The sequence below is a fragment of the Sceloporus occidentalis genome, unplaced genomic scaffold (assembly GCF_023333645.1).
Source record: "Sceloporus occidentalis isolate IW3139 unplaced genomic scaffold, rSceOcc1.0.p SCAF_6, whole genome shotgun sequence".
Lineage (NCBI taxonomy): Eukaryota > Metazoa > Chordata > Lepidosauria > Squamata > Phrynosomatidae > Sceloporus > Sceloporus occidentalis.
This window is the reverse complement of record NW_028316986.1, coordinates 115507759-115532098: the sequence shown is the minus strand read 5'-3', so window position 1 is coordinate 115532098 and position 24340 is coordinate 115507759. Positions and strand designations below refer to the sequence as shown.

The 24340-nt window shown below is 39.6% G+C and overlaps 1 protein-coding gene across 11 annotated transcripts in view; it reads right to left on the bottom strand.

Annotated features, from left to right (window-relative positions):
- The window catches only part of EPHA7 (EPH receptor A7), a 205641-nt gene that overhangs the window by 160663 nt on the left and 20638 nt on the right, over positions 1-24340 (bottom strand). The window lies entirely within an intron of this gene.

Genomic DNA, 24340 nt, shown 5'->3' with positions numbered 1-24340 from the left:
CATTCTGACCTCAGCAGAAGCAACTGCACACCAAGAAGAGCTCCTGCCCGCTATGAAGAGGAAGTGGTGACTCTGATAACAGGCCATCCTCTTTCCCTGCACTGCTCAGTGTGGGGAAGGAATATGGAAGGACTCCTGGCATGTGGACAAATGGATTGGGATGAACTGGATCCGGCTGTCCACGTGCCAAAAGAACCTGAGGTCAATGTGGAGTTTTGGGAAACACTGGGCTTTCCCCCAACTTTTGTTAGTTCAGAGCAAGTGCCCAAAAGTAGACATATGTCATGGTCTCTTCCGAGCAATAGCCATATGTCATGAAGGCTAATCACTGGATTGAGTTCAGCATTTTCCACATGTGTAGATGAACCCTCTGAACTGTACCCAGAATCAGCCTTGGTTTTTTGGAGTTTCGGTGTCTGTTTTTTTTCATGACTGGGTTGTTTAAAAAAATTTATTTGTATGAAAAGCAAAATAAAAATACAATGGCTTGTCATGAAATCTACCAATGAAAGGCACTCTAAAACACTTGTTTACTTAATTAAGATTATGTTCCAAATATTTAAATCTTTGCATATTTCTGGTATTTATCTTGAAAACATTCTACTAGAGCAATGACAAGAAACAACAAGTAACAACAAGTAACAGCAAACCAAAAATTACAGCCTGCCTCAATGTAAAAAGCTGTTTCTTGCTTAGCTGCAGTTATTCAAGCATTTTAAAGATATATATATATATAATGCTTCCCATACTTTCCAATAGTTAATAAAATAGAAAAAAATAGAAATATTTCTTAAGAAAGAAATAGTTCTTTCTTAAGAGCTGAACCTCTCCTAAAGTCAATCCTCACTTATTGTTTCATATGCACCAGTAAGGCTTTGTGACATTAAAAAACAAAACAAAACAAAAAACAGAACATACTTCTGTTGATTTAAGTAGAAATATCCTCTTGGTGGATAATATAAATCAGAGGAACAACAGAGATCTGCTGAATTGCACAGCACAAAAAGAAAAACCCCACTAAGAAAAAAAAAATACACAAACAACCTGCCAGCATTTGCTTTTGAAGTGTCAGATAACATTATTTCCAAGATGACACTGAGGGCCTTCATTGGCTATGCATAAGGTCAGTGAATATTAACTTCATTTACACTTGGCTGAGAATTGGCTGGTGTCAACAATAGAAGTTTAGATCCTCTGCTGAGCAGGGTTAGAAGCTGACAGAAAGCTGTCACTAAGGAAGATGGATGATGGTACTGGCTGACCCCTTTCCTCCCTAAGTGTCACTGTTTGGGCCTCTTTTCTATCTCTACAACAAAAGACCCTCTTGGAGCTTCCCAGTGGCCTTCAGCTTTATTGGTACTAACAGGTCCAGACATTTTCATCGATTGGATTCTATACCTCTTAAACACGAGAGTTTGCCCTCTCTGGCTAGCCAAACCTTGGCACAGATGTCTTTTTATTTTGTAACTGCTTCATCTCCGTCTGTTGGGAAGGATGCAATCGGACAGGCAAACATCATGTCAACACATAAAATGCTCCGCTATTTATCTCAGTTTCCCAACGGCATTTTGAAGAAACTGATATGAGGCTTGACTGCAAAGTTAACCCTTTTATAGTTCATTGAATGTTTCTCAGCTGAAAATTTCTTAAATAATAATAATAATAATAAACAGGGAAAGGAAGAAACTGTGACTTTCCTACAAGGACAGGTCAGTATGTTTGCTTCAATATCAAACATAAGCACTCCCACAGATTTATTACACTGATAGACTTTGGGAACCATGTATCTATTTTTAAAACACACACACACACCATGTGCATATATATGAGAAGTCTCTTACCAAAGATCCCCCTTCCAACTCCACAAAGCAGATAAGGGAGGGCTGCATGAAGAAGTGTAATCCATGCTATGAGAGGATGATCCTCCCGATACACACACACACACACATTTGCTTTTATTTATTTATTTTCGGTGGATGGACATAATTGGATTTCAACCAGGGGGTTCAAGATTATGGTCACAGTGTTATCTATACAGCACAACAATATTATTTCCCTGTTCAAGCAAGGTAACAATTCACATGAAATACTAAAATACTGCTTTGACACAGCATTTAATTCAGTGCAGGAACTCAATCATATCCATGATAAATTAAAAATCGAAAGCTGGATTCCAGCATCTCTGTGCCCAGAATACCAAATTATGCTAAACATGATAAAGTGAAATTGAAGCCTTTAGCTGTAAGGCTGAAGCAAAACTACTCACCTGGCTTTGATACGGGGTTATTTTACACTGTTTAATATGACTTTTGTCTTATTTTTGTCATTCTTTGCTACATTTATAAATTTATTGGGAGGAGGTGACAAGCCTCCCTAAAGTCTGAAGACTTTTCAAATCCTGTCCCATTTGTGGCTGCAGCCCAAACACCGGCAGAACCTTCTTCTTATCCAGAATCCTACAGATATTTCTAAAATAGTTTAGAAAGCATACATTTCCTAAATTTTATAGTTTAAAAAGTAGCACAGAAACAAAAAGCAAAATAATAATAATAACAAGTGAGATTGCTCTTCTGTCTCATTTGACTACTGTTCCAACAAAAGTGCATCCTGTAGAAAGCACACAATTAGATGTGAAAATCTAAACCATAAAACTTTAATCTCAGCCGCATTCAAACACCCTGCTGTCACAGAATGTATGCTAATATGATAATGCAAAGACAAGAAAGCTGAACAAAATGAAATGATTTGGGGAAAATGGGTAGAAAAGAAACCTTACGTGCCCGCTAGTCTCGGGGAAAACCTCTTCAGCCATTACCCTGACAAAATGTAACATAATATGTGATTCTCATATAAATACCCTGGGGAGAGGATAGTGCTGGCTCCAGGGATGCACATGGACTGCAAAGGTTGTTTATGAAGCCCAAAACCATTCAGACTTTTTGGTATGTCCTTCTTCAGGCAAAAACAAAAATGTGTGAACTGCTTGTCCTTGAAGTCTCCAGGTGACAGCCCATCTTTTTAATGGGTTGAAATCCCCCACCTGCATTTTTCAACATTAAAAAAATGACCACTTTCCAAAATGAGACATGGATATCAAGCCATTTCCAGTTTTGTTTTCTTTGGGGCATTTTCTGGTAGTCCATGGTACATCCAGAGGGTCACCCACCCTTGGGACTATATTGAGACCTTGACTGCTGCTTGTACTATGAGTACACATCTGGGTATTATCCTTTTCTATCTTGTTACCATTTTCAACATGAGATGGCCATGCAAAGAAATAAAGGCACAGTATGGTTGGTGCAAAGATTAAAGTCTTTGGCTATAACTTTGGAGACCCTGCACAGCCATGGAAACCCACTGGGTGACCTTGAGTGAGTCACACACTCTCAGCTTCAGAAAGCCCCATGATAGGTTTGCCTTAGGGTCACCATAAGTCAGGAATTACTTGAAGACACACTACTACTACTACTACTACTTTGCACAACTACGAAATCAGAAAGACCTGTGAAGCAGAACATATACAGTAACATATCAACATACTGCTGAGTGATCTCCCCCAAGACAAATTCAAATTGACTTGGAATAATATTGTTTCCCAGAATGGGGATGTAGCTCAGCTTATTCTGAGCAGTACAATTTGTATCTCTAATAAAAATATGCTATTCTGAGCAGTACAATTCATATCTCTAATCAAAACATATGCTATGAACATGCTCCAGCCCAGGGTTAGGTAAACTTTTTGAGCCGGGGGCCGGGTTGCTGTCCCTCAGACAACTGGGGGTCCGAAGCCAAAAAATAAATAATTAAATATTTTTTTTAAAAAAAAATAATTAAATAAATAAACCGCGACAAATGTAGGACAAAATTTTCAAATGGAGGAGACATTTTTTTAAAAATGGAGGACACGCAAAAAATTTGCTGATTTTTTAAAAATGTTAATATAAATGCATGTTTCAGAGGCTTCTATAGACAACTGCCCCCCTTGCCTGCCATTTGCCCCCCCCCGCCCGCCTCCTCCTGATAGGCCAAAGGCTCTGGCGGCAATCGGCGGCAGGACCGGGCTGGGGCTGGTCCCAAGGCCTTGCCGGGCCGCATCCGGCCCGCGGGCTGCAGGTTGCCTACCCCTGCTCCAGCCCCTTGAGACCCCTAAAACTAATTCCTTCATCTCATTCCTGTAACCTCCACAATCTTCCATTTCCCTTCCCACTATCTATCTTCAACTACTTTCATTCTTTGCCTTCCTCCCTCCAAAGCAACACTGCCTTTTGCCAGTCTGCCTAGCTGAAGGAACACTTCTCTAGTTATATCTTAACACCATATATGCAATCTCCCATTAAAGATAGATCAGCATTGGAAATCATTCATCCCTCCAGGTATTCTCGGACTGCAACTTTCATCAGTCTTAGCCAACACAGCCCACTGCAATCCATCAGAATCTGGAGAAATATCTGACTCCCAAACCTGCAAAAGACAGGAATCAGTTCTCCTTCCCTCAACATCTGAATAGTTTTCACCTCAAATTCTTTCCATCTGATAGTTTAAGAAATTTGGAGAATTTGAGCATTTTGTAAGCTCTTATGAAAAAGGAGCTGATATTAAATTCTATTTCCATCAGCACTAGGGAAATTAATTAGTACCAGCATGAATAAGCCAACTTTCTGCCTACCTGTCACGTTAAAAGTGAGGAGCCTTTTCGGGGGGGGGGGGGGAGAGTTGGAAACCTAATTCTGCACTACAAACATGGTTGAATATACAGAGATTGAAACCAAGACATTTAATAGCTAATCAAAGAGTTTTACCCACTCCAAGGATGTTCAAATCTGTCTATTTCAATTTTCCATCCATTTAGATTTTTAAAATCAAGTTCTTTCTGGACCTCCCTGCCAAGGGCAGGCAGGCAGGCCTCCTCTTTGTTGTCCTTTTCATTGAAATAAGGCTTTGACATTCAAATTTAAGAAGAAAAGTACTCTTTCTCTCAACAACTATATAGTGATGCATTTTAATTGTTTCATTTTGTATCTACACTTTCATCACATCTATTTTTATTTGAATTTCATTATTATTAGCCATCTTGAGAGCCATTTTAGGAGAAACAAAGGTAGGATATAAATGTAATAATCAGAAAACAATTTCTCATTATTTTTATAAAGACATTTGCCACTCTGGGAAGGTTCTTGTTAAAAGACAATGTCAAAAAATTATCACCCATACTATCACTGACAGAGTTTGGTATTTTGAAAAGTACAATAAATTCATCACCAAACTAGTCTCCAACTACATGCCTTTTAAACCACTACAAATGACCTGCACTTTAAAGTGTATTTATCATGTGCTATGTGAGTGAAACCAATGACATATCTACATTTAAATAAACTATTTCAGAAAAAAAGAAATTCAAAAGACAAACACAGAGATATTGAAAATTTGATGGTGCACTTAAAAAACCATGCAGCTTTTCTAGCAATCTGTCATTGCAGCTTCAGTGTTTTTATTTTTGACTGACAGACAAAGGTGCCAGCTCAGTCTCCCCCCCACCCCCCCCCCACACAAAAACATTTGTGTTAATAATGCAAGCAATTCAACAGGACTAAGCAACTAATAAATATTACTTGCATAAAGGTAATAAAAAGGAGTTTTATCACTGTGATAGAGCTTAAGGTTTTGCATGCATCATCATCATTTTCTTATCATCATCAACTTCATACTCTTAGATTTTCTGCCGACATAGGACTAAAAGTGGTTTACAAAAGTTAGATACAACTAAAATACACATCTTACAAAACTTAAAATATGAATATCAAAAGAATTTAAAGCAATTAAAAGCTTGCCTGTTAATGAAAAAACCAATAAAAATAGGCAACACAGCACATTATTTATGAGCAATCAGTCCTTTTGGTATGCCAAAATAAAAAAAAAGTCTTCATTCTTCTATGGAAGGACAGCAAGGAGGATGCAAGCCTCTCTGGGACATACAAAAACCCATCTTTAATCCTGACATCACTATGGAAAATACGTTCTGTGGCAGAGTAAGGAAGAACAGTATAACTCGGTCCCTTTGGAGGTTCTTGACAACAAAAATGGGATATGCTTACTATGAAATTGAAATTTATTAAGAAATATTTATTATAATCCACTGAATTTGGACTCCAGTGATCCTTTCTCAAGAAAATTCCAAACGAAGAAACTTTCATGTTTGACTATACAGTACTACTCTTCTATCTCTTATACCACAATTAAGAATTCTTCCAGGTCAGAAATGAACACTGGGACTGGAACTTTGACTGAAACAACTTCCTAGTCCTTCTTTAACAATGTATCAATTATATATCCAATGCTTATTTTTAGGCTGAATTTAAGGGTAAAAACACCTCATTTCTCTCTCTTATAGATCTTACATTTTTCTATAGAGAGAAACTAGGATGGTGGTTTGGATCCACAAGGTACTAGGTCAAGCTGAAAAAAGCTGATGAATGTCAGTGTAGGAATGATTTCTATAAACAAAGATCCAAATATGTTTTTTTAAAGTAGTTCTCTAACTCCAAAGGTTCCAACCCCCTTTCATGCCAATGACTTTAGAAATGAGAAAGTTTGAAAAGTTGTTAGTAATACTACACCAGGTATCAGCTGTCCAAAGATGGGGCAGAGAGGAAATCAAACATCCCAATGGACTAGCATAACTCCAGTCCCCAAGCCTAGTCACCAATTAGTATCCCAGCCCAAATGTATATACATGGACTCATAAAATGGGACTGGGAACTGAGGCCCAACTGCTGAAATTTAAGACTATCCTACCTGTATTCTAATGGAGCAGAATATCCAGATTACAAGAAAAAGGTGACATCATAGAGCGCTTATTGCATTCCTTCCTTAAACATTAGCACAATGATTCCCAAATGGTAGATCAAAGCCTGCTAGCTTAAATTGTTCAACATACTGCAACACTAAGGGATGAGAGGGAAAAGGGAGAAATCCTTGCACATTACAAAGCACTGATAGCGCTAACACTCTGCCAGAAAATCCAATTAATAAAACAAACAAAAAAACTTACTACACTGGCAAACTATTCTGGTTCCACTGCTAAATGAAAAATGCAGAAGAATTTTGCTAACTGGTAAAACAGAAAGTACTGTTGTTATCCTGCACAGCTAGGAAACTATTTAAGATTAATTATCCACACTGGGATTTGAAGACTACACTATAACCTATACATCTTTGGCATGTCCATAATATCACCCTTGGTCTTCTGCGGCAAAGCAGTGTCTCCAAATCATGAACTTGTGGCAGTGAGGAAATTCAGACCCAAAGGAATCCAAAAGGAGTTGTATGGACCATTCCTGACAAATTAAAGAAATTGATTTTTGGTGAGCATACAAGTCTATGACCAGCTGCAGGCTGTCACAGGATGATTTCTACCAATGTTCAGAGTGATCCAACTCCATCCAGCACAGCAGAGGCTGTCTCAAGAGGTGTAACTTCTTTCAACTCACAATAAATTGATCCTGAGGGATCCTTAATTGTTAGTTTAAAATGCCTCAAGCCACCCACAATGACAGATGGAAAGGAAAGTTCCATGATGATAACAGGGTGGCCAAAGACCTTTGTCTTTCCACAAACAACAGTGGAACAACACTTGCTTTCTCGAAGTCAAATCTACTGGTTTATTTTTAAAGGCTCTGTTAAATATATGCTGTATATTTCTTACTTTGAAAGGGATCAATGATATGGGAGTGGCATGAAATTTACATGACGCACACTCTGATGCTTCCTCGATGGTGGTGTCATGCCGCTCGCCTGCCCAAACGGCGGTCATGCTACAGGAGCGCCAAAAAGCTGGTGCCATGGCAGAAAAGCCACCCTTTTCCAGTGCAAAACGGAGCAGCATTTTGCCACTTATTTTTGCACCAGAAAAAAGCCAGATTGGGGCCATGGCATGCAGTTGCTGCAGCCCCAATCCTGTGATCAAAGGGGCAGCATCAAGCCTCCCCCTTAGTGCTGTTGGTACCAACCCTATATTTCCAACTACATGTAGTTCTTCTTAATGGATGACAATAGTCTGACACAAATTCTGGCTTCAAATTAATTTTATATAACCTATAATAGATTATTATTATTATTATTATTATTATTATTATTATTATTACGCTGTAGATCAGGAGAAGATTGTCTCTATTGTTTTGAGTAATGCTGCACTGCCTTCATGTTCCAATGACCTCAATAGACTGCATCTGCATAGTCTGACCATGTCCATCAATCAATGTTAATTTTCTCCTAGTATGTTAGTATCCTCCTAGATGTTAACTGGCATCAGGCAACATACTATCTACTTGCTATTAATTAATAATGATAATGGCAGTAAAACTAAACAGATCTAAAAATCCTAAAACCAAATAGATATTAAAATTCTTAAACTCCAGAAATGTGAGGAACTCTTGAGAAAACAGGGGCATGCATTTTCTTCTTAGTATACTATACTGCTTGAAGTAATACTTTACAAAATGTTTCCTGGCCAAAAATCTGAATACCTATTTAAATGTTTATTCATTATGACATCAGCTCAGTTTAAACCAGGGCTGGGGGAGTAGGAGTAGGAATAAAGGAGTAAGAGTTTTTTACAGGAGTGGTAGCAGGAATAAGGAGTAAGAAAATAAAATTTTACTCCTTATTCCCGTTATTATATTGTACACTTTTACACACATACCAGCCTTGCAAAGCAACCAGGGCTTTTTCCCATTAAATATGACGTAGCAATATGGTGTCTCTTATAAAAAATGGAAAATCAAGGTTTAATATTTGAAATTTAACTTTTTTTGAATATTTCCAAACTGTGGATACTTGAATCCATGTATAAAAAAATCTGTGTATAAGAAGGGCCAGATGTATTAGTTTTAGTGTAAATACTGCTGCAACCCTGGACAGAGTTATATGGCACAATCCCACTAACATCCATCATATTTAAGCAATCCATGTAACCCAGAGCAAATAATTCCTCCCCAGTTGCTGCACTGCCTCAAACATCACTGCAAACAGCACTGTTAGGAACAAAAAACCCTGAGCACGGGGCATGATAAAAACAACATAGGAACAGATTCTGGACTGGGGCTCTGGAGCTACTCCTTCCTGAAAATAGATGTGGAAATTCTGATGAAACTTTTTAAAAAGTGTGAGTTATGAAACATACAACTGATCCTCTGTTCTTTTTCTGCCACAGTGATTCTCAAACTGTGGGGTGAGACCCCCAGGTTGGTCAAGGGAGGGGTCAAGAGATCCTGATCTCTCCTTCTCTTCCCATACTTTTTATGCATATAATTTACCCATGTTAAATACTAAATTTAGTTAAATAAAATTGTTCTAATTTGAATGTTATCTCCTTATAAAATGTTAAAGTATTAATATACATGAATGTGTGAATTAAAATACACACACTAAATAAAATAGTTTTATTCATATACTATGTTAGGGGGGGCATGACATCCACATGTAGATGTAAAGGGGGGGGGGTTCACAAGGGTAAAAAGTTTGAGTACCACTGTCCTACTGGATATCTCCTGTAATATTTATCTTCAACCAAAATAGTGTTTAAATATGTATATGCATATTTTTGCAATTTGCATATATTTATCCTATTATCAATTGCACTGCATATCCTGCACTTTATTAGACTCTCTCACTGTCAGAATCTAATTAGAAAATCATTTTGACAGAAAACAGTAACTTGGTTCTACACTAAAGCCAAGGTTCAGAATCAGAATGTAGCTTTGCCCATGGAATTTCACATCCTTTCTCCTCTCTCAGCAGCATTCAAGCCCCAGGAGTGGGTTGCTGCCTCTGCTTACTGCTAGGGAGGGAGGGAAGAGGTATGAAGCAGTATTAAGTAGCAGCTAGAATCAGCTGACTAGGGTGTACAAAAACAGGGTGCACCCTTGGTTTCCATTGCCTTGGATTGTCATATCTTCATGATCTGAATTATCTCCCCCTCCCTCACCTTCCCACTATTAAGCAACAGTCCTTCCTGGGCCTTGGCTGTTGCCTATGGGGATGGCATTCAAGGGCTAGAGAATAGCTCTCTAGGTCCCATTCAAAAAGGGGCATACACAGACATAAACCACACTTACATGTGTACATGTCACTAACAGGATGACAACCTAAGTTAGCTAAACATTGAACATTTCAGGGGTATCCTGGAGCATCCTAGCCTCATAGCTGCCACAACCTGCCCCCATTACCATGGCCTCCATTGACAGCTGTCTGCACCATGGCAGCTGTCTGCACGGGCATGCCGCCAGGCCACTTGGCATGTCCAAAACTGCCATGGGTCACTCACCTCACTTCTGCTTTCAGAATGAGGTGCCCAGCAAAGATCACATACTGGGTGATTTGTTCTGACCTCAGACCGAGTGACCTACAATGGCAGCTGACAGATTGGGGCAGGTTGAAGTATCCTGGCCAATGCAGACAAGGTCTGTGCAATGTTTTGCTAACTTAGGTCATCATTTTGTTAGTGACATGTACACACGACATGGCCCAGCAGAAATCCCTTGCAGATAGCTGCTACAGCACAGAAACAGCAGGCTCTATATCTTTCCAGGTGGCAAAGTGGTTAAATGACTGTAGTGCAGCCACAAGGTTGTGCGTTCGATCCCAGGGGCTCCAAGGTTCACTCATCCTTGCTTCCTTCCATAGGTCGCTAAAATGAGTACCCACCTTGATGGGGGCAATTAGTTTACAGACTGTAAACTGCTTAGGAAGTGCTTACTTCACTGATAAGCAGAATAGAAATGTACTTGCTATTACTACCTAGAATAAGAGGCAAATTTTTAAAATTTTTGTTAACCTAGTGCATGCATAATCCAAAGACGACAGTGCCAAAATGGGGGGAGGGCTTTTGGCCCACGCAGACAAAGCCACTGAAAGCAGTGAATATTAGTATGAAGAGATCAGCCTGCTCCTGTTCAGCGTTTTGTGAAATCACATGTGGTCATGACAATAACTGACATGCTCACTAATTTGAGAAGAAACCTAATGCCTTCAAGAAGTTGGGGCATATATGTTGAGCCTTAAAAAAAAATCAGGCAATTCAGAATGTAATACAGCTGTAGTTAGTCACCTGTGTATATACCCCAAAACAAAAAGTAACAGCAAAAACAAGACTCTGTGGCATTTCTAACCCCTCATGTATTGTTTTAAAATGTGTGTGGGAGGGAGGTAAATATTTGAAAATTGTACCTTTCCAAGAATTAAATAAAGTCCTTTGTTGTTATAATAATCAGGTATCTGGGGCTGTTTGTAACAGCATGAGTTATGCCAGCCCTGCACAGTAGCCCGATACTGTTTTCTGGACGCAGAAATTTTTCAACAGGAAATCTAGAAATACTAAAAGTTATTTGGAAAATATGTGCAGAAACCCTTGTAATCTTACCCAGCAAGAACAACAATTCTGAAAGTCTTTGTTCTTGGATAAATGTATAAGAGAAGATTTACTGCACACGAGGAAAATATGTCATATGCAAGAACTACAGTCAGACATCACAACAGAGTTGAGTTTTTAAATATTTAAATAAGCTCTACTATATCAGCCCACCCAGCCACCTCCGAAGAAGAAAATGTCTTGCAGATGCCCATGGGTATGAGGTAGAGATTTTAAAAAAAATGAAATGAAAAAATACCATAGTTTGAAATCAGAATCTTTTGCTAAGCCACTAATTTATTAACTTTAGTTATCCTGCTATATTTCACTTTCCTTCTTGACATGAATATATCACCAAGCTTTCTTAAAGGATTACTGTTCAAACTGCCAACATAATACACAAAACAGACTTTAAACATCAGGTATATATTCATGCTATAACACGAATAGGTACTGTAACAATGACCAGGCACACACACAGACAACAAAATGGAAAAGGTTGGTGATGCACACCTGGAGAATGCACAAGGGAAAGGGAAATCATTTAGTGTGACCAATGGTTATCATGAATCTTGACATCCAGATGTAATGAACAATGTAGATGGATGTCTTTTCCAAGCCTACATGCATGTCCCTGATCCAGCAAGGGATCCCCGGGTAAAAAAAGGGCTCACTGTATAAGTTGAGGGCAGGTTTGGGGACTTTTATTATGGATTTTGATATGATAGGTCAAGGGTAAAACTTAAAACAAAGGATTTAAAGAATGAACCAAAGGAAGACTATTATTATTATTATTATTATTATTATTATTAACCTTTATTTATAAAGTGCTGTAAATTAATGACAAAGAACTTACAAAATTCCAACAGGCGTAACTGTTTGTGCTCACACTAAAGGCTAGATGGATGAGAGAATAGAGGGGGGGGGGGGGTCAGTGCTTCCAGGACAGATTATACTTTTGCTTTACCTTCTTTTAATAAGAGTTAAAGTACAGAACTTACACTGACCAGTGGATAAATTGACTCAGGTTTTTGGGTCAATTTTTTGGCTCAAATTTCTAGACTTATGCATGAGTATGTACAGTAAGCAGTCCTAGCAGATAAAGAGTCAATGTGGTGTATTAATTTGAGTGCTAGACTAGAATGCTGGGACACCAGGAATCCACTTTGGGCCATGTAAACCCACTGGATGACCTTCTGTAAGTGACAGTCCTTCAGCATCGGATGAAGGCAAAAGCCAAACATCTCTGAACAAATATTGCCATGAAAGCCCCATGACAGGTTTGCCTTAGTATCACCCTAGGTCAGTTTTTAATATGTAGCTTTTAATCTTACATTGTTTAATCTTGTTTTAAGGGGGGGCATTACGTATATATGGATGTATTGTAACCTGTTGTACGCTGCCTTGATTACCTGGCAAAAAGCGGGATAGAAATAAACATTTTATTATTTATTTATTTATTTATTTATTTATTAAGTCAGAAACAAACTGAAGGTACACATAACCACCAGAACAACAGCAAGCCCAGTAGATACTCTTAATGCAGAAGCATTTGCCTTAGGGCAGTAGTACTCAAACCTTTTACCCTTGTGACTCCCTTTACATCTATATGTGGATGTCACACATACTTCCATTTTACATAGTACAGTGTGCCCATGTCATATGCGAGCACGCCTTACTCAGCTTCCAGGATACACTGGAAGCCGCACCAGAAGAAGTGGCTCCACGCCCCAGAAAGAGTAATTGGGTGTGTGCCTGTGGCGTGCGTGCGCCACCGCATGCATGAGCCCTATTGGCTTTAATGGGGCTCAAGCATAAATGGAATTTCCCTTATGCAGGGGAGGAGGTCCAGAATGGATCCCTCGCATAAGGGAAGGGACCACTGTATATGAATAAAAATGTTTTGTTTGTTTAGTGCTGTGGTTCTCAACCTGTGGGTCACAACCCCACAGGGGTCACCCAAGACCATCAGAAAGCACATATTTCCGATGGTCTTAGGAACTGAGACACTGGAATTTTATGGTTGGTGTCACCACAACATGAGGAACTGTATTAAAGGGTTGTGGCATTAGGAAGGTTGAGAACCACTGGTTTAGTGTGTGTATTTTTATTTGCATATTTATACATATTCACATCTAAACAACAAAGGAAGTAACATTGTTCAGATCAGAAGTTTTATTTAATACAATTCAATATTTAATTTTATACATAAAAAATTTGGGAAGAGGAAGAGGGATGGGGGTCTCTAAGTCTCTCATGGCCCTTGAGCAAATTGCCCCTCCCTAGTGGTCCTGCCCCACCATTTGAGAACTGCTGCCATAGGGTAGCAAAGTTTGCTGAGCTGCCTGGCTCATTCCTGATTTCTAACTTGGCTTCAACTTTAAAGTCAGCTCATAGAAATTCTTCCAATTATTTACTAACCAAGCATTATTCAATGTTACCTTAGATTGGCTTCAAACTGTTGAGCCTTCCGCTGACCTTGTTTTTGTTTCATCCCACCTAGAGAAACAACTTCTTGCTTTCATTTTTGTTGATTACAGGAATCTCACCTTCTTCACTTCCTACTCCAAATTGACAACTGCTAATAATCAGGTTCCTTCCAATTTAATCCAACCTCAAAGAAGCTCACCCGTTCACTTAAAAGAACTTTCTGTCTCCTTCCCCTCTCCAACCCACACAACACTCAGAATCTCAAGCAGCTGTTTTTTGTTTGTTTTTTTATCAGCTACAGGCTGCAGCATGAGTCTGCCAGGACAGTATCAAGGGGTACAGGGCAGCTCCCTGCTGGAGCAGGGATGTACAAGTGGAGCAGACTGTGAAACTGTGGTTCCTCCCACTTTATCCTCTTGGCCCTTGCTGTCCCCAAAGTGTGAATGAAGAGAAAAACTCATCTTCCTGATTTTTATATATAATTAGAGCAGCAGTTCCCAACCTGTGGGTCGCGACCCCTTTGGGTGTCGAACGACCCTTTCACAGGGGTCGCCTAAAAGTCTTAACCCCCCCTCCACGGATTCCTGGCAGCCAGTAGGAAAGGGCCAGGAGGAGGAGGAGGAGGAGGAAAGGCAATTGTTCACCTCTCAAGGCCAGGGTAACCAAACATCCTCCTTTTCCTATGAAAAGTCCTACATTTTAACCTTCTCTCTGAGGGGTCTCAGAGGAATTGCCAAACGCCCTTCATTTCCAACAAGACCCTTCCTCTGCCACTACACCAGAAACCGAAGCAAAGGGAGGGAAGCAGGGAGGCGGAGTCCTGGCAGGGAGCCATGGACGAGGAGAAGCCGCTGAGACAGGCAAGCAGAAGAAGCAGCAGGAGAGAAAGAAGGGCACCGGTCTGGGTTGGGCTGCTGGGGCTCATTGGGGAGACAGAAGACAGCCTGTCTGTGCCTTGCCTGGGCTCAGAGGAGGTCTGGTGCTGCTGTAGCTGCCTCCTCATGTGTGGATTGATGCATGCAGCGGGAGCAGCATTTCTCTCTCTCTCTCTCACACACACACACACACACACACGCCCATTCCCATGTTTTTTGTTGTTATGTGCCTTCAAGTTCTCCTGGACTTTTGGCAACCCTAAGGTGACCCTATCCATGGGGGGTTTCTAGGAAAGATTTCTTTGGAATAAGATTTCCATTGCCTTCCCCTGAGGCTGAGAGTGTGTGACTTGCCCAAGGTCACCCAATGGGTTTCATGGTAGAGCAGGGAATCAAACACAGTCTACGCCCAGGGAGACAACCAAGGGGCCCAGCACTGCGGGGCTACTGAAGAGCCCCCCCCCCCTTCAGCGTCAAAGCATCAGCTTCCCCAGCAACCAAGACTGGCAACAGGCTGACAGCCAGTATGGCTGCCTCAGCAAAAGCCCCACACCAGCAGCTTGACCTGGAAGGGGCTGGAGGAGGAGGCTCAGGGGGCACCCTCATTGTCAGCACCAGCCTATGCTCTGTGGAGATGGAGGAAACTTTCTTCCTCCACTGTTGCCATGATTTATTTAGAAGTAGTTTTGCCAGTGTCTCCCTCTGAGGCCGAGAGAATGTGACTTGCCTAAGACCACTCAATGGATTTCCATGGCCAAGCAGCAATTCAAACCCTGGTCTTCAATTCACAAATCACACTGGGCAAAACTTGCTCACAGAGAGTTTGCCATTGCCTTCCCCGCAGCTGAGAGAGTGTGACTTTCTCAAGGTCACCCATTAGGTTTCATAGCAGAGCAGGGAATCAAACCCAGGTCTCCAGAGTCCCAGTCCAACTTTCAAACAACTACATCATGCTGGTTCCTATTCCTATATACTAACTATGAAATAATTGCAAACTTTTTTTTGCTGTTCTTGTGTGTCTTCAAGTCTTTTACAACTTATGGAGAACCTAAGACAACTTTATGGGGTTTTCTTGGCAAGTTTCTTCAAAGAAGGGTTGCCATTACCATCCTCTGGGGCTGAGAGAGTGTGACCTGCCCAGGGCCACTTACTTGGCCACAAATTGTACATACCTCAGAATGCATCACCCAATATATTGGCAGTCCTTCCCCCAACACTTTCTCATTTCTCTCCAACCATCTTATTGCTGGGAGATGGAAATAATTTTTAAAGCAACATTTAAATCTTGACTGTTTTTTTTAAAAAGTAAGGTCCAAAACACATTGCAGGAATAATCCATTTTGAGACCGCTTTAACTGCCCTGGCTCAGTGCTAGGGAACATGGGAGCTGTAGTTTCTTGTGGACCCAGAACTCTCTGACAGGGAAGACTAAATATCTCACAAAATTACAGTTCCCAGGACTTCTTAGCATTGAACCAGGGCAGTTAAACTGACCTCAAACTGGATTATTTCTGCAGTCTGTTTTCGACCTAAATGGCCCATATGCTATTACCATTATTCAGTTTTGTAGCTGTTGTTATAAACTGGAAAGACATAGAGTGCAAACTGATCAAGAATATTTCTCTTCTGGAGATGCTGCCCGGAGGATGAGGGGCTGGGAGCACAGTGGCATGGGGGGGCATCAGGAGGTTTCTTGTGCATTTATATTTATACATTTTGTGAATGTATATCATTGTTTTCAGTTTTTATTTTGTAATGTCACCTACATTTTTCCTGACTGTCCTACATTTTGTGGTTTCTTTCCTTCCATTCTGGTTATGACATCTGGTCTCTCTGCTCAAGGCTCCTCCACTGCTTGGCCTTCTCCCAAGAAAGAGCAGGGTGGTGGCAACGGAGGATGGAATTAATAGTATTAATATTAATAATTATTAATAATTAGTTATTCACAATAATTAATTAGAAATTATTAATAATTGGTTATAGAGAATAATTAAATATTAATTAATTAATCAGATAATTACATTATGATTCATAATAGTAGCAAAATTACAGTTATGAAGTAGCAACAAAAATAATGTTATGGTTGAGGTCACCACAACATGGGAAACTGTATTAAAGGGTCACAGCATTAGGAAGGTTGGGAGCCACTGGATTAGAGGATTCTGTTTGAATGGTGGATTATAAACTACCATATATACTCGACTATAAGCTGACTTCATGTATAAATTGAGGGCAAGCTTTAGGGCCAAAATTATGGGTTTTGATATGACCTGTGGATAAGTTGAGAATAAAACTTAGGGGCATGTGATAAAAGCTCTACAGAATGAAGCAAAGAAAAACAATGACAAAGAACAATTCCAGCAGACATAACTTTTTGTGCTCATCCTAAAGGCTGCATAGATGAGCGAGTAGAGGTGGATCAAGCGCTTCCAGGACAGACTGCACTCTTGCCTTTCACCAGGAGTTGGTTCCTTTTTTAAAATAAGAGTTAAAATACAGTACCTGCCTTGAATCCCATTGTGGAAGCAAGGCGGGATATAAATCCTTGAAATAAATAAAATAAATAAATACTTACATTGACCTATGGATAAATTGACTCAGGTTTTTTGGTTTGGTTTTATGACTAAAATTTCTAGACTTATACATAAGTATATACAATACATGTCCCTATCACCTATATGCAAAAACTATTAGGCACTACAGTGTGAGTATGGGGGAGCAGTTTGATTGTTGGTCTATGACTCTGGACACCAGGGTTCAACCATGGAAACCTACTGGGTGACCTTGAGCAAGTCACATTCTCTCAGCCTCAGAGGAAGGCAAAGACAAACACCCTCTGAACAAATCTTGCCAAGAAAAAACTGTGATAGGTTCACCTTAGGGTGGGAAATGACTTGAAGGCACACAACAACTAGTTCTGATATAACTTTTTACGACTGTGCTTTAATTGTATTTACAGTATGTATCCACACTTTATTGTAATTTTTGTTTTAGCTGAAGTTTAATATTAACAATTGTTCGACTTCACAATAATTAATATTGTTTTATGTCACATTTAATATTGTTAAGTCACTTTCTTTCCAATTTGGGAAAAAAAGGTCAGACGGAAACAAAGGAATCATAAATTATATTTTTTTAAAATGACAGAAGCTATGGAGATTTGAAGTACAGTTGTTGCTTGGAACTCACAGGGGATCTGTTCCAGACCACCACCACCCATGAGTTCCAAATCTTGCGCATATTCAAGCCCCGTTGGCATAAATGGAACATGTGCATGCGGTGTGTGCGCCATGGGTGTGCACCCCATTAACATTAATGGCTGTTGCCTCTCTGCAGATTTTCAAGTCCACGGATTTCAAGTCCGCGGACTTGGAGGAGCAACTGTAATCCTCTTTCCTATTAAATAGATTTTACAGCCAGGTACTCTTTTTTTGTGCTTCCCACAGACATGTGGTTGAAAAGGTGAGCGGGGGGGGGGGGGGACTGGATAACATACACCTTCATTTTAATTCAACCAGGGTTTTTTGCTCATTCTGGTTAATTCTCCCTTATGCAAAATGCTTGGTAAGAGAGGTTTTTTGGATTTTGGAATATTTGCATATACACACTGAAATAACATGGAAATGGGACTCAAATTTAAATACAAAATTCATTTATGTTTCATATACATGAGCCAGCATGGTGTCATGGTTTGAGCACTAGACTAGGTCTCTGGAAACCAGAGTTCAGATTTGGCTTAGCCATGTAAACCCACTGGATGTACTTGGGCAAGTCACCTTTTCTCAGCCTTAGGGAATGTCAATGCCAAACACGGAAACTACTTGAAGGCACACAACAACAACAGTACACCTTATACACATAGCATGAAGTTAATTTTATATACAATATTTTAAATATTTTTATGCATGAACCTATCATTACTTCAGCCACCCATGTGGACAATCTTGGAGTATTTCAGATTTCAGAATCCTGATAAGGGATATTAAACCTGTATATCCTTATCAAGAAAAAAAAACTTAAGTAGATGGACATAGTTTGGGTTGACGATGATGTCAAAAACAATACTATATTTGCACAGTTAACTATCAGTTTTTAACAGGGGAATAACCTGCATTAAGTGACGCACAGCATGTACACAATCATCCTGAACTCAGCATAATTTATATAGTTCTGGGTTTATTTCCCTCTAACTGTATTGCACATATATTTCAGGAGATATATTTCCAACATAATCCAGTGTAAACATTTGTTTCAATATTTCACAAAACTGGCTGGTCCCTTGCTGTCAAATGAGTAAGGTATATTCCAAAATATATCTGCAGGAGCAAAAATAAATTAAAAAATACATAAATTGCACTGAGTTCAGCCATCTTTTTGAGGTAAAAAAGGAAAATAATTTCTGTAGAAATAAATGTAGAAAAAAACTGTTTGGAAGCCGTGTCCTATGAAGAGACTAGTATTTAGATAAGGCCACCTGTAACTTTCTCTTACACCTGTATATGTCCTTTAGGGAGCCCTGTAGGCACTTATTTCCTTTGTCCCTCTACACTCAAAGCCCCCTTGACATCCCACAATAGCCATTCTATGCCTCACAGAGAAAAGGAGGGTCAGAAAATCATATGGCTATGTCCTTGCAGCCAGGCGTGAAATGATTACGTCAGGAATGACATCTATGGAAGACTCGAGTGGATCTCAAATCTGATGTAATCATTTTACATCTGGCTATGTCTGAAGATATAGCCAGACACGTTTGTTATCATGCCCACTCCCTACAAGACACATAATTGGGCAAGCAGCTGCAGAGACTGTATGGTAAATTCAGAGGATATACAGTTTAGTTTAGTGTAGACCTACATGCAGAACTACTACACTAAGCTGAGCAATATGGATTAGAGCCTAGATCTGTGATAAAATAAAGACACTAGAGAGAGAGAGAGAAATGTTCTGCTGGCTGTTAAAGCTACCATCCCCATCTACAATTTGTGGAATCCTACATAAGATGGTAATAGATGAGCAGAACAGAAGAGCCATGGCCCTCTACATGTTAGACTAAAAATCTATCAGCCCTACCTAGCACAGCTAATCATGGATACTGATGAGACATGAAGTGCAACATCTGGAGAGCCATACTCTGCCCTACACTCACTCTCTGTCTGTCTACATATGACTAGGTGCAAACCAAACAGAGCATCAGGATTAAATGACTAACAAAGGAATATTTGATTCCTAACAAATGAGGCTGTGTTGATATTTGATATCTCCCTTAAGAATTTAGGCATATTAGGTTTCCAGACATAAAGCCTACAGGTGGTATACTGCTATAAATCCTATCAATTAGTTAACTGTTAACTGGCACTAATAATTAACAAATGTGTTTTATGTCGAGCATTTTTTAAAGGAAGTATATTGTTAAATATATAGAGCAGACCCATGGCTCTACTGGTAAATGTTTTTAATGATATTGTGACATCTTACAGTACTTGGCCTTTGCAGTTGCTATTTCATTTGTTCTGGACGGTCGCTGAACAAAAATTATTAAATGGCTTCTGCATTCTGCCCCAGGAGTCAGAAAGAAGATGTAGAGACCATAAATAAGGTTTAATGGGCTGCATCTTTATTAGATTAAGAATCAAGATCTTGCTGAGAGGATCTTTGCACTTATGCTACATTGGTTTCATAGGTTCCACTTACCTAAGCAGCTTGTATGTGTATATTTTCTCAGGCTATGGCTATTAATCAAGGCCAGACCCCTAATGAAGCAAGCAAAAGTGCCTGCCTCATATGGCAGGGTGTGGAGAAGCAAATCACACTTGCCCACATCAGCATGAGTCCACCAAAAGCATACGTCAGAGATCTCTGAATCAGAATAGCAGCAGGTCTGGCTATCAGAGCCACTTTCCTGAAGGACTTGGCCAAGCCAGGCCAAGCCAGAGCACAGTGGCCAGTGTGCAGCTCCACACAGTCCATGGCAAATATATTTCCCTTGCTATGTACCAGAAAAACTTGATTACTCCCCAACTCACTGAGGCTACAGAGTACAGTCATATCTACCAATACCACGTAGACATATTTGGAATCCCAGATAATAAGGACATCTTGGTAATTTATCCACCCATTCAAGTCAATGCAAAACATACACTGTGCAATGGAATCCAAAGCTTGTTTACTCAGAAATTAATCCAACCTCATACTAGTAAATCTACAACGCTATATAAATAAAGCATAATAATAATAGTAACCAATCATCTGCTAGCCATAGCTAGTTAAATCCACAATTGTGAGACTTATTCCACTGCAAAAATTTGCATCACACTTTATATATGTGTTTTCATTTAAGTAGCTGGTGAATCAGAATAAACAGGATAAATGCTAAATTATCTCTAAAGTTAGATAGATATTTTTGACTATGTCCTGCAGGGCTTTGTCGTTGTTAAATGTATCAACATTTTGGTTTGCTTGTAAAGTTAACTACTATTTTTGCTACTAGTATTTGTGTATGGCAATTCATAGCATAAGAAAAAATAGACCCATGCTTTAGGAAACAAACATACACACACACTGACAGTAGGAGAGAGAAACAGTAAAGGTATGACAGGATAATTATAAGCTAATTTATTTGGTGAGTACTTTGCCTACAACTAATATGAAATGTGAGTTTCATGGTGGGGAAAAACTCATTAAATGTTTACTTAATAATTTGCATTAAGTTAAAACAATCTTTGCAAGGAAACTACGGAACTCCTTATTTAAATTATAATTCATGCACTTTCAAGAGAAGTTACAAACAATTACCAAACAAGATTACTTTCTAAAATGGACTGAAAAGGAATGGGATAATTTGGGCCTTTCATCAACAAGAAATAATTTAGAAACTTTTCTTCTGCATATAAATCCCATCCACTCTTAATATCACTGTTAAATAACATAGGTTCAACAGACCTTCAATCACAAATTAAGTTAAGATTATAAATGTATAAAGTATTCATCCAAAATAACTTTTAACAGTTGGTTGCTATCCACTGCCATCATTCACATTCTGTTTGGATGTCTTTGAAACAGTGGGTGCTTTTGTGAATTGCAAAGGGGTTTCCACCAATTCTCTCCTCACAAGAGAACCATACTCCACCTCCCACACTGCTCTGCAGGATCCACCAGCTGCTGAAACAAATTTTGGTGAGGGGGAAGTAGGAGGAAAGGTAAATCAACAAAAGTCATCTGTTTTGCTGACAGAGCCTCAGTTGCATAAAGGAAGCTTCCATTAACAGAACTTTGTGAGGTACAATTCAGGAAATACACAAAAATAAATAAAATGTGGAAATAAAGCAAAATCAGCAAAAATCAACTTCTCAGTAAAGAAAGAAAGAAAGAAAGAAAGAAAGAAAGAAAGAAAGAAAGAAAGAAATGCCACAAATGAGAAAGCAATTGCAGTGAAAACAGATATGTCTACACACATCCACATCCTTGCTACAAAGCCCATCTAAACCTTAATGGATTGATGGTTATGTCTTTTTGTAAAAACACATATCCACATTCAGGGACATCCACCTCTGTGGGTCCCCAATGGACCGGTAGAGCACCATCTTCACTTCAATAATGAGCAATTATATGCCAAGTGGAATTATGCGGCTGCCTTACATGGAACCACATTTATTCTGTACATCAGGAAATCATTTGTGAAGGAAGTGAAATTATGACTTGGGCTCACTGTCTGCAACTGACACATCTGTTAACAGAAGCTATTGCCTTGTGGAAGAAAGTGTCATGGCCAGCCAAGATGAGCTCTCGGAGGATGAGGAGCCTCCTCCAGAGCAAGGGCTGATTGAGGCTATGCCAGGTGTTAGTTCTGCTCTGCCAGGTCCCAGCTGTGTTTCCCCAGCCCCAGAGCAGGAGGTCCAACCAGGTCCTAGTGCTGAGGAAAGGCCTTCTATGGTGCCACAGCCTAGTGGTGATTCAGGAGACGAGGCGTGCCTGCAAGTGCCTTCTTATCAAGAGAGAAGGGCCGAGAGTGCTTGCAGGCGCAGATCCAGGAGGATTGCAGAAAGACAATCGGCAAACCAGCCTCAGGTGGCTCGAGGGAGAGCTTCCCTGATTTAAGTGGGAGAGAGGCTTGAGTTTGTTGCTAGAGTTTATTGCATGAGCCCTTGGTGTGATTGCTGTCGCTCTAGCTCCTGACATCTTGTTATCTTGCTACCTTGACCTCGGACCGGACCTTTGTTATCTCTTGGCTATTGTGACCTCGGACTGTTTTGACCACACTGCTTTCTGGCTTCCTGACTTCGGCTCGTCTTTCGGCACGCTTGACTTTCTGCAACCCCGACACCGGCTTGTTTTCTCGGCTTGCTCCTTGACTGCTTCTCCACAAGGTTTGTTTTGCCTACACGTGTTGGTTGCAGGCTTGGTTATCAGCATAAGTCAGAGATTGCTGGCAGCAATCCCGGACAGAAAGCATCTGCAGACACAACCCTCAGCATGGATGGAGAGTGGCTAAAACAGGGTTCCAGTGGACAATGGAGATTATCAGATGGGGGACGGGAGTGAAACCTGTCATCCCACCCGTGAAAGAGATAGTGCAGACATTCATACATTTGCACTGATCCTGTCATTAAACTGCCAGTGAAGCGGAACTGCATCAACACATTATTCCATTAATACAAAATGAAGGGCAAGGATGGGACAATTCCACTTCACTGAGGGGACAATGAAAGGAAAAGTGCGATGTCATGTGAAAGTATTTTATGCAATCATGGTCAATCACAGTTTAATGACAGGACACGGACAGGATAAGTGTGTCAGATTATCAGACAGGGGCTGGGACATCTTTGTCTCATCATTTTCCTGTCCTTATAACACAATCGCAAAAAGATTTTCAAATGATGTGTGCTTATTCTGTCCATGTCCCATCATTAAACTGTGATTGACCGCAATCACACAAAAGACTTTCACATGACATCATGCTTATCCTGTCATTGAAGTGGAACTGTCCCATCCTTGCCCTTCATTTTCTATTAACAGAAGAACACGTTAATACAATTCCACTTCACTGACCATTTAATGACAGGATCTTTGTGAATGTCTGGATGTCTTCTGCGCAATTGCTGTCATGGACGGGATAAGGATGGGATTCATAAAAAATGAACGCAAACAAACTTACAAAAGCTTAACAGAAGCATCTAACAAAATATGCACTGCTACCAGCAATACTGAAATATTCAACTTTTGTGCCACTGATTTAATAAAATGATATCAAAGAATTGCCATAAACTTTACAAATTCTTGAAATAATTTCTTGTTGTTCTTGTTGTTTTAAAAAAAAAATCCCTTATGTTTTGCTTTAATATAAGTTTTCATTACCAGAAAAAGAACCACAGAAAAGAAATAAAAGTTACAAGCTTTGGTGTTTATGAAATAAATGTTTAAGTCAAATACAAAAGAAAAATAGTATTTCTGAATTTCTGAAAGCAGCTGGAACCATGCGGTAAGTAATACACTTGGAGAAATTTCATTTCATCTACACCACATTAGTTTGAAATAGTTTAATACATAACCTTTCAAGTTTAATAACTACATGTTCACATTCTATGAAGATCTTATTGGTTTTAATCAACTAGGCTACCATTATAGTTTGGGAATT